Raw genomic sequence first — 18,662 nt, forward strand, 5'->3', positions numbered from 1 at the left:
TTCAAGGTCTATAAAGAATTGTATCAGAATTTTGATGAGAATTGCATTAACTCTGTTGATAGATTCTGATAAAATATACATTTGTGCTATGTAAATCCTACTGAACCATGAATATGGGAGGTATTCTATCTTCTGCAATCTTCAACTTTTTTTATTCAAAATTTTGAAATTCTTTTTATATAGATCTTTCACTTGCTTGGCTACAGTTATGTCAAGATATTTTATATTATTTGGAGCTACTATGAAGGGTATTGATTTCCTAATTTCTTTCTCAGTCAATTTATAATTGAATATAGGGAGGTAAGTCATTTTTTGAGTTAATTTTGTATTCAGCCACTTTTCTGAAGGTGTTTACTAGCTATAAAAGTTCCCTGATCAAAACTTTCATGTCATTTATGTAAACTATCATATTGTCTGCAAATAGCAATACTTTGACTTATTTCATTTATTCCCTATACTTATCCTTTTCCTCTAGCTACAACTTCAAATACTTCATTGAAAAAATATGGAGAGAGTTGTCAGCCTTGTATTTTCCCCAACTTTAGTGTTATAATGGCTTTGTATTTCTCTCCATTTAATGTGATGTCAGCTATTCGCTTGCTTTAATTTGTCTATTTTGTTTAGGAATTTCCTTTGTATTCCTGATCTTTTAAAACATTTCTCAAGAAAGTTGTTCATTTCTTTTAGATTTTCCAATTTTGTGGAGTAGAGGTTCTTGAATTCAGACCTAATGTTTCTTTAGATGTCTTTGGTGTGTGTCGTTTCGTCCCCCATTTCATTCCTGGTTTTATTAATTTGGATCTTTTCTTTCTGTCATTTAGTTAATAGGATAAAGGTTTGTCTACCATGTTCATTTTCTTGAAGAATCATCTCTTTGCTTTTTTGATTCTTTTTATTGTTATCATTTTTTCTATTTTACCGATTCCATACCTGAGTTGAATATATCCTGTAGTCTATGCTTCTTTTTGTGTTTCCTTCTTTTTGTTCTGGAGCTTTCAGGTGTGCTGTTAAATCACTAGTATGAGAGCTCTCTAATTTCTTCATGAAGGCATATAGTACTATGAACTTTCCTCTAAGTACAGCTTTCAGTGTGTCCTATAAGTCTCAACATATTCTCAATTAACATTCATTAAATTCAAGAAAGTATTCAATTTATTTCTTCCTTTACTCTGTGATCTTTAAGTAGATGGTTGTTTATTTTCATGTGTTTGTTGACTTTCTGCTATTTTTGTTGTTGTTGAAGTTTAGGTTAAATCCATGATAGTATAATAAGATACAGAAGGGAATCTGAGTTTTCCTGTATCTGTTGAGGCTGGCTTTATGTCTGAGTATCTAGTCAGGTTTGGAGTAAGTTATGAAATGTACTCAGAGGAGGTACATCCTTTTGTGTTTGTGTAAAACATTCTGTTAGGTTCATTTGAGTCATAATGACTCTGAGTTCCATTATTTCTCTGTTTAGTTTCTGTCTGGACCATGACCTGTCCATGGGTGAGAGTGGAATGTTGAAGTCTCCCAATATTAAAGTGTGAGTTTGATTCAATCTTTAGTAATGTTTCTTTTATAAATGTGAGCATTCTTGCATTTGGGACACAGATATTGACAATTGAGATATAATTTATTTTGATTAACATTGGATTCAAAGCAAATGCTTTCCATTTATATATTAGAATGGCATCATCAGCTTGCTTCTTGGATCCATTTGTTTGGAAAATCTTTTTTTCAGTCCTTTACCACCTATGTTTGACTTTGAAGAGTGTTTCTAGTATCCAGTCAAATAAACATTTGGATCCATTCTTTGTTATCCTGTGTCTTTTTTCACAGGGAATTCATTCCATTGATCTTGAGAGATAATGGCCATTGATTGTTAATTTCTATTATTTTGATGGTTGTGGTGGTGCTGGTGGTGGTGGTGGTGCTGGTGGTGTGTGTGTGTGTATATATAAATTTCTTCTTTTGTATCTTCTATGCTTAAGTTGTCTCTCTCACCTGTCAAATTCTGTTGGTGATACTTATCTGAAGTTCCTGTTCAATTATAATAATTTTCCATCTCTAGAATTGCCTCAGCTCCTCTTTTTGTTGTTCTGTTTTGTTTTTTTATTTGTTTGTTGTTTTTTCTTCCACTGTGTTGTAATATTCAGGGCTTGACATAGTGTCATATTGCACTGTTATTGATTGTATTCTTATCCTGGTGTTTAATCATCTGGATTTTCTGAATTATTACACATTTAGACACTAATTTTGGTGTTTATCTTACAGTTATTTTTTTAGATGGAAAAAAATAACTGTAAGATTGCAGAAGATAGAATATCTCCCATATTCATGGTTCAGTAGGATTTACATAGCACAAATGTATATTTTATTATAGATGGTTTTTGCTTGATTTCTCTTCTCTCTTCTTCTATCTTGAATGGTCTGGGGTTCTGTTGATCAGCTATTCTTCAGGTCACTTAAGGTGTCTAGGCTGGTTTTTGTGTAGCCTGCTTAACATCTGTGTTTTGGGTACCAACATTGTCTCTGAGGTTATTGGAAATGGCATGGACTCCAAGAAAGCAAAGGTCTTCTCCCAAAATTATATGCTGGAACATGGAGTCCAGGTCATGGATGCCATTTATGGTTATAGGGTGTCCTTTAAAGAAAGACGGCAAGCATTGGACAGCATCTTTCTTGGGGTCCCCAATGCAGGTGTGGCCTCCTGAAAAGCAGGCGGTGCCATCAGTGGAAAATGGAGCCCAGGAGATATGACATAGATTATGGATATTGTGTGTGCTTTAAGGGGAGTTGCAAGACATACAGCATAGGGCAAAAATTACCTGGGTGTCCTTGGCCAGTGTATGCTCAGCAAAGGGAGACAGAGTTGTGGCTAAACCAACATTTACACTCAGATCCCAAACAGATGTAGAATTTTATAAATATAACATTTGAATTCTCACAGCCCTTTCACAATGACGATATCATACATCTGTAATAAAATAATCCTCAATTCATTAAACCTTTTGAAAATGCAATATCCTGGATAATATCAAGGACAAAATGATGTCTAAGAGTACCTGATTAAATGACTGACACATTATATATTTTGACAAATGATGTATATGAATATTTTCATGTATAATTTAATGTAATGTATAGCTATTAAATGCTTCCTAAATTTAAGTCTCTTACATACTGTATTTTAAGGATCATATATGCCACTTTCTAATATTCATCACTTTTGGTATCTTTGCTTTGTTTCACTCCATATAGATAACTTTGAAAGCATTAAAAACATTAGAAAAATTAGAGAATGACATTGAAATTAAAAATGATAAGTTAATAACTTCATGTACTTTTTATTCCTTTGTCAGGTGAATATTATCTATTATATTGTAAAACATATAAAAGAAGAGTATATAGTTCTAACATCTTTACAGAGTTGACACCTATTTTCAAATACTCAAGTTGAATTCATGCATGTCATATTTTTCCTGTTTGCTGGGAATATGGAAATAGTTTTGTTAAACTTAATAGCTGCTGTAAAATATTAACATAAGTTAAAGCATATGAGAGGGTTTACATGATATTGATATTATGGTTTGGTTTGTTTTAGAATTTTTTGAGAATTTATAAACCTCTAAAAATTCTTGTTCAATATTTATTGAGTCAGAATACACTTTGAAGTGAACAATGTCTGGAAAATTATGTTACACTCATGCTTCATAGATAAATTTTCCATAAGACTTTCCTGCAATACCTACTCTTTTATCTTGCACAAAGCTGGACATATATGGGCACTTGGGTATTACAGTTACAACTAGTATAATAAAAATTATCTTTCCATGAGAACTAGGACAAGAGTGCAGTATCAGAAACTTATTCATTCAGATGAGAAGAAATGCTCTTTTTCCTGTTACTTAGGTATGACCTTAACAAGAAAATCTTATCTCCATTGCTAGAAGACTAACTAAAAAATAGATAAGGAAATTCAAGAAGCAAATGCTAATTATGTACAGACATGAAGGGGCATCTATAGCTAAGGGAAAACTAAATGGTAATAGAAATTCTAAGTTACAAGATATATTATGCAATTTTACCCCCTTCACAAGCATAAACACAACTCAATAAATTTTATCAGCCAGATTGAAATTGTAGGTTGGAGAAGTACATTTTAATACTATAACATTAATATTGCTATTAAGTAAATATTTATTTTCTCAGGTGCTACATTAATTAAAGGAAAGGACAATGAGCTTGTGGAGTATCTTTCAAGCTAAAATGAAGTATGAAACAAGTCAGTTTACCATGTATTTAAATCTTAAGATGCAAACTATTGCATTCCTCCAGAGAAGCTATTAAACTGAGGAGAACAAAGTTTCAGGGTTATACATCAAATGAGAAGAGACTGTAGAACTGGCCAATAAAGCAAAGCCTTTCAAGCTTGTGATTCATAATATTAAAAAAATATACCACTCAGAGAATTAATAAAAAAGATCTCTTTGGTTATATGTTCTCTTTCTTTATTATTTTCCATTCTGATAACTGAAATCCCTTGTAATCAATGTAATATGACAAGAAGATTGCATATATTTGCAGTGACTGATGGAAAGAATACCTATATTTTTGTATTGCAAAACCTAGGAATACACAATTATAAACCACAAACATAAACAGTACAACTTAGATATGTCTTCTAAATTAAAAATTAAGTTAGAACAGCATCATTTTAATTGACCTGAAATTTTAAAGTATGAAGCACTAAATAGTAGAATACAACATATTGTAGCACTTTCACAAAATGATTTGTTCCCCAACCATAATAATAATAATAATAAAATCCTAGCTTGCACCCCATATAGGTTTATCCTATGCATTGTATTGCATGAAAGAGATGAGACAAAAGAATCGACATTATGTAGGCAGCATACTATACAATCTCCTACAAAATGCTTCTGTGGATGGAAAAAGAGACAGCAAGTGAGGACAAAAATGCGTGTGAAATGTTTTCATTTTTTATCTGGGATTCCATGTCCACAATGCCATTCATTGGTATTTTGAGCTATGCTTATGAACATTCAAGTGCCTATATTATAGCCCAATAAACAGCTTTAGCAAAAGAAATGAATGGTGTAAGTGCATTATTTAAAAAAATCGATGCATGTCTTTAAAATGGTTACAGGCAAGGCTTCACATCAAAACATGGGAGTTTTCTTCTTGAGTTATTGTAACAATTTTTTTATTTCATCACTTTCTATCCTCCTTTTCACTATGTCCATCTTACTGCTGGAGTAATCTATCAAAACGATATTTAAAAATCATGCTGATCACCTTTGAAAAACTCAATGGCTTTCTGTCCTTCTTCAGCCTCAGAATTTAATTTCCTATTTTACAGACATAACAATTGGCTAGCTGTCCACATTGAGCTGTTTCACAAATCATTCATCATGCTCATGTTTCATTCATGGCAAAACCTTACATACATGATCTCATTTTAACTCTAATAAAGAATAGCTTATCAAAAAAAAAAAAAAAGAGAGAGAACATGAGAGTTTTGTTTTTGACAAAAGTAAGTCAGGGGACAAGGAGAACAAATTACAGAGACTTTTTCCGGATGAAGGATGGTGAGAACAATGGGTATGGATTAGATTAAACTCAAATAGTTTTAATTTTTTTTCTGGAGTAATCAAAAAAGTTGTTTAAATTCAAATGCAATTTGTAGTCACAGATACATGCACATACAATTGTCTCCATCTACAGTTAAAAAGCTAGAAAGAGGGAATTTATATATAAAGAAATCCCAAAAGATCATGATCCATTTTTAAAAGTTGTCTGATTAAAAGGAAAGGAGGGACTATAAATGGAAAAATACCAGTTTTATCTTTATGCTATTTCTGTCCTATACTGTGCTGTGGAAACATTTGTTTCTGTTACTGTCTGTATATCCAAGTCTTATAATCATATTTTCTAAGTTAGGAGATATCTGAAAATTTTACCGTACTTAAAATGACTCATTTATTTTATTATTTTCCATGAGCAGGCTACATTTCAAGATATATTAACCCATACCACATTGAAAATAAACATAGGATAGTAGTATTTGCTCAAGAATGTGCAATGACTTCAGAGGGTCATCACCTGTAATGCTGGACTGTATATAATTCTCTGGGCCTATAGTTTACATTAAAAAGTCATTGTAACAATCTAAGATTTGAACTAAATACTACTCACTTGCTTTAACATATTTCTTGCACCCGTACATGCTTCCACCACAGTGGAGGAGGTTTCAATCTCCATCCTTTAATGTAATGTTCTTCCTGAGAAGAACTTTGCAGATAAACACAATATCAGTGTTGTCCACAGATAATACCCTGGAGATAATGAAATTCCTGGTTTACTGAGGCTCCTCCAATCATAATACAGTTGAAAGTCAAATATCTCAGAACTTGTGAGAGTGATTAGTGATCAATTAGGCAGCAGCTGAGACAGGACACTGTAGATAGTGTGACTAAGGAATGGAGAAAAAAATAATGAAGTGATGTCAACTAGAGAAATCTGTGATAAAGCACAGATCACTTTGCATGTCTAATCCTCAGCTCATCAGCTGGCACTGAGTTTGTTCTCCTAAATCGTCAAAAATATATGATCAAAGAACTACCCTATAGTCCTGACTCTCCTTATATGAAAAGAAACTTTGGTAGAAGTCAAGTTGTAGTGTTCCATTTTCATTGAAATACCAGAGAAGGTTGTATTTCTTATTTATTTATATTTTTCTTTTCTTGTTTTAACCACAGTGCCAATATTGTGACAGCTAGTCTGAAGGCTACAGAAAACACAGAGCAAAACAGTGGTGATGACTTCATGTATGGGTATATGTCTGTGTGTGGGGTGTATTTGTAGGGGAGGTGTATGTTGGTATGTATGTAGCTTAATTTGAAAATGAAGAAAACAATAAAAATGCTCTTACCAGAAAACTAAATGAACAAAATGTGACGGAATTGTACTGGAATCCTTATCATAAGCGTTATAGACAGAAATTGATATTTTGTATTTGATATTTTCATATTGAGTTCTTGAAGAACTAAAAAGACATTATTATTTCATTAGGCACATTGGAGTTGAATGCACATGCTTTGATCTTGAAGCAGAATTTTTTTAAAATAAAAATGTGCCATTGCCATTAGCTTATGGAAATATTTTTATATGGATATACTCATGCATAATAAATAATTTTTTAGTGCTAATTATTTGATACTTTTTGCTATCCAGGTATGGTTGTTTATTCAGATTATGTTATTCTATTTATGAAGGCTAACCTATCCAATACTTTGTCATCTATAATTTAAGGGTTAGGTGTTTACTAAATAGAGGAATGAGTAAGAGAAGGACAAGGAGTAAGAAAGTAAAAAAGACAAACAAGAAGAAGAAAATTAAAAGTAGCAAGACTAAAAAAGAAAAGTAGAAGGAGGAGGAGGAGATAGGAGTTCTGAAACAGCTCTACATGGACTCCTAAGTTTGTCATGGGTAATAATGTTTGTCAACTTGACATGACATAGAATCTCTAAGAGGTGAACTCCCAGAAATGTTTATGAAAGTTCACCAAGATAACATTCCTGTTGGTAGTAAGGCTCACTCTGAATTTTGACATTACAATTTCATGAGTTTCATTCATAAGTCAGCTCGAGCTGAAGCCATGCATTCCTCTCTTTCTGCTGCTGACTAGTGCCGTCTGTACCTGCCTCAGATATCATCATTTCTCTCCTCAAACTCTAGGTCTGATAAATTGTATTTCCTTACATTGCTTTCTCACATATTTTGTCATAGTAAAGAGACAAGCATCTCCTTTAATATGTGACATAGAAATCTCTTACCAAGTGATGTGGTGAGTATGTGAACAGTTACCTTGTCAAGTTTATTCAGCTTTTACACTGAAAATATTATTGTGGAGACATAGTTGCATATATCAATGTGTACATTTGCATGTTTTGTTATTTTGTATGTGTGAAGATGGGTCTGTGCAAAGAACTGTCAATTTGTGATACCAAAGACCTTACTCATGTCTGTGTTTTCTTCAGAATATGAACTTTGATAATCATGTATACAACTGTATGCTTGTGAATTAAGTAGCTTTACAGAATAAATTAGATCTATTTCAGAAAAATCACTTATGCATTCATTTTTGTAAGAGTATCACAATGAAACAATCTGATTTTTAAGTGGCAAGCAAACTATTATATAATTAAGATGTATGACTTTTTGAGTGACTCCTTAATATCTACCCTTTCAATCAATTTTCAATAGGAAACACATTCTTAGATGTATTTAGCATAATTCTTATTTTGTCTGATTTTTACATTCTACAAACATGCACTTTTTATGCAGAATATGCAATGGCAAATTTGTTAACATGTAAACATGTGTTTTTGTACTTAAAATGTAATTTACTCTTTTACTTTGAATAAACATCTTAACATTCTACATACAAAATTATGTTACTAATTTAGGCAATGAAAAATTTAATACAGAATACAGTTTTCAGAATACACTTAGCATGTGGAACATTTGTCTTTTTACTAATTTCTATTCATGTTGATTTTGCAGTATTTGTCACCTAATAATGTCTATACTGTCTTATTTTCAAATGCTCAATGTTGACAGCAAGAAAGAGGCGAGTAATTTTGATTCATGTGAAATTGTATGTATTTGCACTTCGGTTTCACTGATTAACATTTAAACTGAGTTTTGGGAATTTGGTATTTTTGTATCATTTTATCACTCTACTCTCCATATACTATTTATAGGGCAGTCTATCTTATACACATTTGTGACACGAGCAATAGAAAGGTTGCAAATAACCGAACTGAGCAGAGTAAGTGAGAATAGGATAGGTCAGATTCACTCTGGCAAGAAATTGAATGTTACAATGGACCCAAATTTATTTTGGGAATTTGTTATAAACCACTAGATGAAAAACACCATGAAGTTGAGGAAATGGCCTGTGAAATAAAAGGAGCCTGTGATAAAAGGGGAGAGAACTGATGAAGGACTTTAATTACCTAGCATAAGGCTGAAAATTCAAAAAAAAATCAGTTAGGAACTGCATAATATCACTTCTAAGCCATTTGTATCACTTCTAGGTGATACAAAGAACCTGGTCTTCAGCATTTATTACTCTGATGATAGTTGCTCTTATCCTAGGACAGGCTTGTTATTATCCCATGTAGAAAACTCCTCTCATGTGTTCTAGATTTTTTTTCAAGCTCAGGACATTGGTCTTTAAACTTCTACAAAAAAAAGTCATCACTGTCAAAGAAACAAAAATCTACACTGTTTTAAATATCAATTGTGCTATATTTATCATTTAATTTATAGCATTTTCAAAAATAGAATTTAAAGACAGCTTAGAGCTATACATGAAAATTTACCTTGTTTAGAGATAAAAATCAAAAATTTTTATTCTCTAAAAGTGTGACAACCCAAGTTCCAGAAACTATGTTTAGCTTAATCTACCATAAAATTTAACAAAAGCGTAAAATGTTTGCACTTTTTAAAATGTATGTGTTAAAATAGCTCTGTAGTAAGAAGACAAAGTGATTTTCCTGATAACTCACTCCAAATTTGTCATTTTCTGTAACTGATAGTAGCAGAATACTTTGCTTAAGCACCATGCTTTTGAATGTCAACTCCTGGTTTGTAGGCCCAATATATTACTTGTTAATTTAACATCATGGTCATGTTCAGGTTTCTTTGATATCCCAGTCTCTCCTTTGTAAAATAAACAAAGTCACACCAACCTATGTACTTAGCGACTTAAGTGAAATAATAAAATTCTGACAATATTGTCTACTCTGTGTCAACTGTTCTATCAGAGTTACATTGTTTTATCAGAGTGAGCTTTCAATATTCACGCTGTTATTTTACTTTTCAAGGCAGAGACAAATGATTCTATCTGCAGGCTCATATTGTTTTACTGACAAATTTAAAAATGCCCCTGGGGCTGGCTTGGAAATAATATAATTGGTTTTCTTTGGGGTAGCATTAATGTAGAGAAAGTTTTATGTTTAGAAGTATATAAATCCATATTCCGAGATTTACCAAGTTATCTGCATAAACCAGTCATTATTTGAACATTTCCTGGTGATTCAGACAGCTATTTTCTGCTATCTGACTAGCAGTGGATAGGAACATTTCTCCTTGATTTAAAACTGAGGCAGATTTCTTTAAATGCAAATACTGCCAGCTTTTATGATAGATTCTAAGTAATAAAATCAGCCTCTGTGTTTAATATTCAGATACTCTCTGCTTTGGAAAATTAACCTTGCTCAAAATAACAGTAATATTTAATTCACTTTGACAAATGCCACCAAAAAGTTAGATCTCTTCCCCAAGAAGCTTATGTATTAAAATCCAGATACGCATAGTAACAGCCAAGTTTACCATATGTGATCTTTATAAAAGCGTGATAGGAGTTAAAGTTGAATTCAATGTCCATAGGTTTTGTATTACTTCCTGGACATTCCTAGTACCTTCTGATCCAAAAATTCTATATCATGCACCACTAAGAGCTTGTGGGTGGTAATAACTTCTGTAGTTATCTCCCATAAATTTTCCCTCCCTGGGAACAAACGTTATGATCTAAACTAAGGCTATGTGAGAGAATGCAATTTGGAGGTAAACAGGAAATAAATTGCTCCTCATATCATAATCCTTTGGCATTAAAATGCATCTGATATTAAGCTATCCATCAGAACCAAGCACTGTAAATCTTTATTATACATAACACATGCAAAATAAAGATAAATAAATAAATAAATTAGACATAGACAGCTTAGGTTTCAGGGCAATCTCCAAAATTGTTAAGGATATATATATAGAGAGAGAAAGAGAGAAATCTTATTGGGAAAGAATTTGAGTAGGCTTCTCCATGTTAGACTTCTTTACCTGAAAGACAAATATTATTGTACACATAAATACTCAACCAATTAAAAAATTCTTATCAAATTTTAATTGGTAATTACCTGATAGTTTTAGAAGGGTTAGAGGTATAGTTCAGTCATAGAGTACTTGCCCAGCATATTGAAAGTCTAGGATCTGTATCTAATACCACAAGAAAAATAAATACTACAAAATCTTCACATTAATTAAGCAAAGTTTAAAGATAAAAACAATCATTCTTCCATGGCTCCAGATACATTGCATCAGAGGATGGCCTTGCCTGACAGGAATGGGAGAGGAGGCCCTTGGTCCAGGGGAGGTTTAGTGTCCCAGCATTGGGCGATGCTGGAGGGGTGGGGCCTGAAAATGTGGTTGGGTAGGGGAGCACCATCATAGAGGCAAAGAGGTGGGTGGAGAACAGATGTAGGATGGGAGTTGGTGGAGTGGGTTATCATGGGATGGGGGTGGGTGGAGGGAATAGCCTGGAAGTGGGATATCATTTGAGATGTAAGTGAATGGAATAATTAATTTTAAAAAATCATTCTTCAACTCACAAATTGACACATCAGTGAAACAGAAACTAAAAAGAGACACAGTGAAACTAACAGAAATTATGAACCAAATGTATTTAACAGGTATCTACAGAACATTTTAACCTAAAACAAAAGAATATATCTTCTTCTCAGTACCTCAAGGTATCTTCTCTAAAACTGACAATATATTCAGACACAAAACAAGATTCAACAAATACAAGAAGTTTGAAATAATCCCATACATTCTGTCCAACCACCATGGACTAAGGCTGGTCTTCAAAAACAAAAACAACAGAAAGCCAAAATACTCATGGAAACTGAACAACGCTCTACTGGATGATAACTTGGTTAGGAAAGAATAAAAGACGTTAAAGACTTTCTAAGATTTAATGAAATAAATGTATAGCATTCCCAAACTTGTGGGATACAATAAAAGAAGTACTAAGAAAAAAATTCATAGCACTGAGCATCTTCATATACAAATTGGAGAAATCCTACATTAACAACTTAACAATACATCTGAGAGCTCTAGAACAAAAGGAAGAAAGCACACCCAAGGCAGAAGGAAAATGAAGTTATTTATGTTCTCCTTAATGTCCTCTATCAACTTCATGAGATGTGTTTTTAGGTCATATTCTTGCTTATTAGGTGTGTTAGGGTATCCAGATTTCTTGTGGTGGGACAACCGGGTTCTGATGATGCCATGTGGGATTGGTTTCTGTTGCTTATGTTCTTGCGCTTGACTCTCATCATCTGCTTATCTCTGAAGTTAATTGGCCTTGCTATCTCTTACTAGAGCTTTTCCCTCCTTTGAGCCTGGTTGTGACACACTTCCTGAGAGTCAAGTTCTCTCTGGGTGTGGGAGAGATTCTTGAGTGCTGAATCTGTCTGAGGGCAGGGGATGTTTCACCTGTGTGCATGAACTCCACCCAGCAGCTGACTCATACAGATACAGATTCCCACAGCCAAACAGTGGATGGAGCTTGGGGACTCTTATAGAAGAATGTGAGGAAAGATTATGGGCAAAAGAGGATAGGAACGGTACAGGAAGACAAGCAGAGGCAACTAACCTGGACCCATGGGACTCTCAAAGTGTCAACCACCAATCAAAAAACACACAGTCTGGACCTAGGCCTCCCTGCACATATGTAGCAGATGTGCAGTTTAGTCTTATGTGGTCCCCAAACAACTGGAGTGGGAGCTATCCCAAAAGTTGTTGTTTATCTGTGGGGTATATTTTTCTAGCTGGTTTGCCTTGTCTCTCATCATTGGGAAAGGAATTGCCTAGCCGCAGAGAAATTTGGGCCACCAGCTCAGAGAAGATGGGGAATGGGGGATGAGGGATGGGGAAAGTGTTGTGGCAGGGCATGACTAGGAGGGGACAGTGAGTGGGATGTAAGGTGAATGAGTAAACAAATAAAATTAAATTAAAAAAATAAATCTGTATATACTATGAAACAACTAGAGACAGAAAGCAAGCCATTCCAATAGTTATTGCTCCTTCTGGTAATAAACTGATATGTATGTATAAAAACGGAACATTACATGAGTAATTTGTCCATATGGTAGAAATGTAATCTAGGACTTTTATGAAAATAGGACTATTTGAAAAATGTAAACAAACTAAAAAGTATTTATACCATTTAAAGCAGAAGAAATGAGAAAGAAAACTCAATTAGTACTAGAAAGAAAAACGAAAGAATGGATGTATTACCAAAGGTAGAAAAATAGCAAAGTAACAAAGAATATATATTTAACTAGATATTCACCAATGAATTAACAAATTTTTAAATAATAGAAACTACCAAAATTATTAGATGAAAACCAAGTATCTTTTTTTTAAATTATATATGCATATATTCATATATATGCAGTTGCAGGTACTAGGTCATAAATACAAGCTTATTTTCTATTTTTTAGGAGAACAAAACTGAGTATGGATCTTTGTAGACAAGATTCTTCACATGGAGGTAGATTGTAGTGTATCAGAGAAATGGATGACTGTAGTCTTTCAGGTATTTCTCCATAGTGTTACTTTCAACTGAGTGTTGAGAAAATAGTAGACAGCTCTGAATTTGAAATTCACCCCGCCCTGAGAAAAAATCTAGAAAAAAGTATATATATGTCATGAATAATGAAGTTGAAGTTGTTCTTCAGTTCTGGAATATTCTTAGCTATTTTCCTTACAGTATTGCCTCTCCATTACTCCCTTCTACCTTTTCTTTTTATCATTCTGATTAAATAAGTATAAGGTTCTTTGGACTCCTCTGTATTTCCTTTTCTTTTTTAGTGTGTATATCTATGCTATATTCAGCATAATTTTTTACAGTATACTTATAATTTATTACAATGTCCATCTAATTGACTGTTTCTTTTTTTTTTCTTTTTTTCTTTTTCTTTTTGATTATCTAAAGGATTTATATATTTAGAAATGCTCAATCAACAAGATGCTCACACAATTAGAATTGGTACCCAGTATCTAACCTTTTGATAGAAATTGCTATCCAGGACAGCTTTTGACCCACCCATGGTTCTTCATGGCTGATAGTCTCCTTCTCCTCCCCTTCCTCTATTTCCCTCCCCTTACTTTTTTCTCCCCTCCCTTTCCTCTCTTTCTCTCTCAGCTCCACTTCTTCTTCTTTTTTTTTTAATTTCTTTTTTTTTTTGAAAATGAAATGCTTTTTTATAGCATGTTTTACAAGGGGAGGGGGTAAGAGGGTCCAGGTGGTGGAAAAGTACAAAATCTTCTTGGCCTGTGCCTTGAAACATGTCATGGTCTATATGGTACACTGCCTTGAATTATGATCTACCTGCAGTTCTTCAGAAGATATGGTACACTGCTTGAGTTATGGTCTCCCTGCTATTCTTAAGAAGACATGGTACTCTGCTTTGAGTCTATCTGCAGTTGCTAAGCAGGATCTTGCAGTTGCCAAGCTTCAGAGGACATTGTGCAGGTGGGGAAAGGTAGGGGGTAAGGGTAAGGGCGAGGGTCCTGGCTTCTGGCATCTCCCCCTTCTCTGTTTAGTTAGAGAAGGCATCTTATGTTCAATCCCAACTATGTGAGTTTTGAATTTGGATGTCTAATTATGGGGGGTCTTAGACAAGTTCACAACCCCAAAACACTGATGTGAGACGAGTCACATCGATGGTCGAAGGCTTTAGGCTGTCGACGATGGGCAACGTCAAGGGACTCTGATGTGGGTGAAAGGAGGGTGAGAGCCCTGTCTTAGGCCATGTAGGCTGCACCCACTCCCAGCACCACGCACTCCTTTTCGGCTGCATTGGGTGGGCCCCTGGGAAGTGGACCTACAATAATCCCGTCATTGGGCTAACTCACAGCCATCCTAGTCTCTTGTAAATGTTCAAGTTACCAACCATTTGTCAGTTTGGGGTGTAATATTGTCATAAAGGAAGGCTCCCCAATGTTAGCGGCCATATCAAGGTGGCCTTGGTTTAGGAAAAAGCCAATTTTTGTTGTGGTGATCAAGAGGCCAAGCTCTCTAGCGAGAGAAATGAGGGCAAAGCCAGGCATACCAGGAACCCTTCTGGAGGGCGTGGAAGTCTAGGGGTTGACCGTAGCGGGAGGCAGGGGAGCTGACAGCTGTGTCAGTCTCCTGCGGAGTCACTTCTGGATCCTCTGCAATTTTCAGCTGATGGTAATGAACTTCAACTGCCTTCTTGATGGCAGCATCAACCTGGTTCCGTGGACGACAGGTCACGGGCGATGATCTCTGTCTTGCTCAATCTTGATGTCGTGCGCACATCCTCTCAATGAGGGTCCGTCCGGATGGGTCCGTGCCTCGAGCCCCACATCTGGGTGCCACTTGACCCGACCGGCGGGTCCTGGTTATTCGTGGGGGCGAGGAGGACTGCAACCTGCTATTCTTCAGAAGATAGAAAACCAAGTATCTTTACAAACTAATATTAAAGCAAGGACTGTGTGATTCCTAACATGAGTGATGAACATACACATACACACACACACACACACACAAGTTTTAGCTCAGTTATTAATCTTTAATTTTGAAATTTATTAAATATTTTAAGTCAACAAAATAGCCTTTCAGATACCTATGAAAAAACAGGGCATATATTTAGTGTGCTACACAAAGGCAGTATCACAGTAAGAAATGCATAGTTCACTAGAAGAAAAACTGAGATGGGATTAATATTTCCTATTAACATCACTAATTTGTCATTATTAAACAGATCTGATACTCAGAGCAATGGCAGAATTCGAAAGTGAACATAAATAAAGATATGTGTGTGGGGTAGGGACAAACAAACCCCCCCCCTATTTTAAGTTGGTTTTCTCAGTTATTTTGCCTCTGTAGGAGAAAATTTCTTAATGTATCTTGTAGTCAAAATTTTTAAAATTGATTATCATATCAATGGGTTACAAAAATTGACTATGCCTGATGAAATTTCAACTAAAATACTGAGAAGACAATAAAAATAAGAAAAAATACATGAGAATAAAAACATCTAAAATCTTCATGACTAATTCTATTATTCATTTTGAAAAATCAGTCTTTGTCTACAGTATCGGGGAGAAAATGAAGACATTGGTGTCTTAACTCTTCAAACTTTTAAGAGGAAGTTGTCCACAAAAATAGTTAAACATCATGTAAATTGAAATAGGCAAATAAATTAATCATAACTTTTATGTAAAAAATGCTCTTTTTCAATGAAATACCCAAGTACTCCACTAAAAAATATCTTGAATTTAACAAACAAGATATATATCAAAGTAAATACAAATCAATGGAGAAAAGTCAACTGTATTCCTGAAAACCTGCAATGATTTTCTCATATAATCTTTAGATGAAAGTATCATTTCCAGTCACAAAGACTTAGAAACCAATTTAATAAAATAGATGTAAATCCTATTCTTTGAACAACATGAACAAAAATCTAAATAAAATGCACATAAATAGAAAATATCCACTTACATAGTACTCTCAACATTCTTAATACTACAACCCTTTCATAATGCAGTTCCTCATGTGGTGACCCCCAACCATAAAATTATATTTATTGATACTTCATAGATGTAATTTTGCTAAGTATGAATTGTAATGTAAATATAAGATATATACGAGACTTGATATGCCACCCCTGTGAGAGGATGCTTGGGTTCCCAAAGAAGTTGCAACTCACAGGTTGAGAACCACATGTAGTGAAAGGCATATGTTCATTAAACAAAAATACCAGAAGTAATTCATAAATTCACACAACTCTCTAGAGAATATCAGTTCATTTTTATTTTAGAAAATCCAAGTTAATATTAAAGGTTTTTTTTTTGTAAATATCACTGATAACCACTATACCTAACATATAAATAGAAAAAAAAAGAAGGACATATATTTTTAAATGTTAGAACTCACTACAAAGAAATAGTAATTAAGAAAGCTTATTGTCTTTGAAAAGATAGGCACAATGATAATTGGTTTAGAATTATGAACCCTGAAATGAGTCTATGTATTTTTAATAAATTGAGCTTTAATTAAGATATTAAGTCCATTTAGTTGAAAAAGTACTGTTTTTTTTTGGGGGGGTGCATGTTAATACTGTGTTTCCCTTTATAGGCTTTTCTGTCCTGGAACTCACAATGTTGACCAGGCTAGCTTTCAACTCAGAATTCTACCTGCCTCTCCCTCCAGGGTTCTGGGGTCAAAGGTGTGTACCACCACTACCAAGATGAAAAGTACTGTTTTTAATAAATGCAGTTAAGTCTAATAAAAGGACCAGATCCTGAAGAATACAGCTAGAGTCTTACCTTCCATGATACATGCATAATAAAAAATGCATCAAAGAGTTCAATATGTGAGCTAATTAAGCCAAACACAAAACAAAACATATAGAGAATTATACATTATTTATAATTATTTAATGATGTTGTATATGAGAAAAATTTTAGACACAGACATACTTCAGAATTCATTAAAAATGATAGAAATGATAGGAAAAGCATATCACTAGCAAGTGAAAGAGAGCACTAATGATGAAATAATTTTCCAAATCTATATGTTTTTATAAAAAGAAAGACACTGGGTTATAAACAAAACTGAGGAACTAGGCCAACCAATGTATATAAAAATGTGCTGACATGCTGGAAATCTATCATGCTTTAAGATAAGTACATAGTTACGCTTGTGTATCAACAGTTAGTGAGAAAATACGGTTACCAACAAAACTTTTAAAGATTAGATCTGAGAAGGGAAAACCTCTTATCATCTGAGACAATAATGTCTTCACAAATAAATAACCCCAGGAGATTCACTCTCACAGACTGTCTCAGTTACTCATTTCTACAAAATAAGCATGCCATTAATTTCAAAAGGGCTAACCCAAATGCTCAGTCCCAGAGACTGGACAACACAGAGACTTGACAGAAAATACATAACATTACAGAAAATATATAGACTTAACAGACAGCACATAGACTTGATAGACAATACATATACTGGACGGGTAACACCAAGAACGGATGGACAACATATACACCATATAAAAACAGAAACTAGATAACAAACATAGCTAGCCTTTTTCTTTTTTCAGATTAACCATACTTTTTCATTAGGCCCCAAAGAGAAACTATTAGTACCAATTCAGCATAAAGCAATTATAAGAAGACCATTGTCTTGTTCACTTAAGTTAGGATGGATGTAAAACCAAAAAAAAAAAAAAACCATAGAAAAGAAAAAGAAAAAGAAAATGCTGGGTGGTGGTGGCGCAAGCCTTTAATTCCAGCATATGGGAGGCAGAGGCAGGCAGCTTTCTGAGTTTGAGGCCAGCCTTGTCTAAAGAGTGATTTCTAGGATAGCCAGGGCTATACAGAGAAACCTTGTCTCGAAAAATCAAAAAAAAAGAAAGAAAGAAAAAAAAGAGAAAGAAAGAAGGAAAGAGAGAAAGAAAGAAAGAAAGAAGGAAAGAAAGAAAGAAAGAAAGAAAGAAAGAAAGAAAGAAAGAAAGAAAGGAAGGAAGGAAGGAAGGAAGGAAGAAAGAAAGGAAGGAAGAAAGGAAGGAAGAAAGGAAGAAAGAAAAGAAAAAAAGGATGGATGTTGTATGTTGTTTAATGTTTGATGTGTTATGGTTGTTATTATCTATGTTGATAGGTTTAAATTTTTGTATACTAATAGAAATGTAAGGTTGTTTTGTTTTTATTGTATTCTGATAGGAATTTAAGGTCCTTTTGATTTTATTGCATATTTATAGAAATCT

The sequence above is a fragment of the Grammomys surdaster genome, unplaced genomic scaffold, assembly GCF_004785775.1.
Source record: "Grammomys surdaster isolate TR1022 unplaced genomic scaffold, NIH_TR_1.0 126189, whole genome shotgun sequence".
Classification (NCBI taxonomy): Eukaryota; Metazoa; Chordata; class Mammalia; order Rodentia; family Muridae; genus Grammomys; species Grammomys surdaster.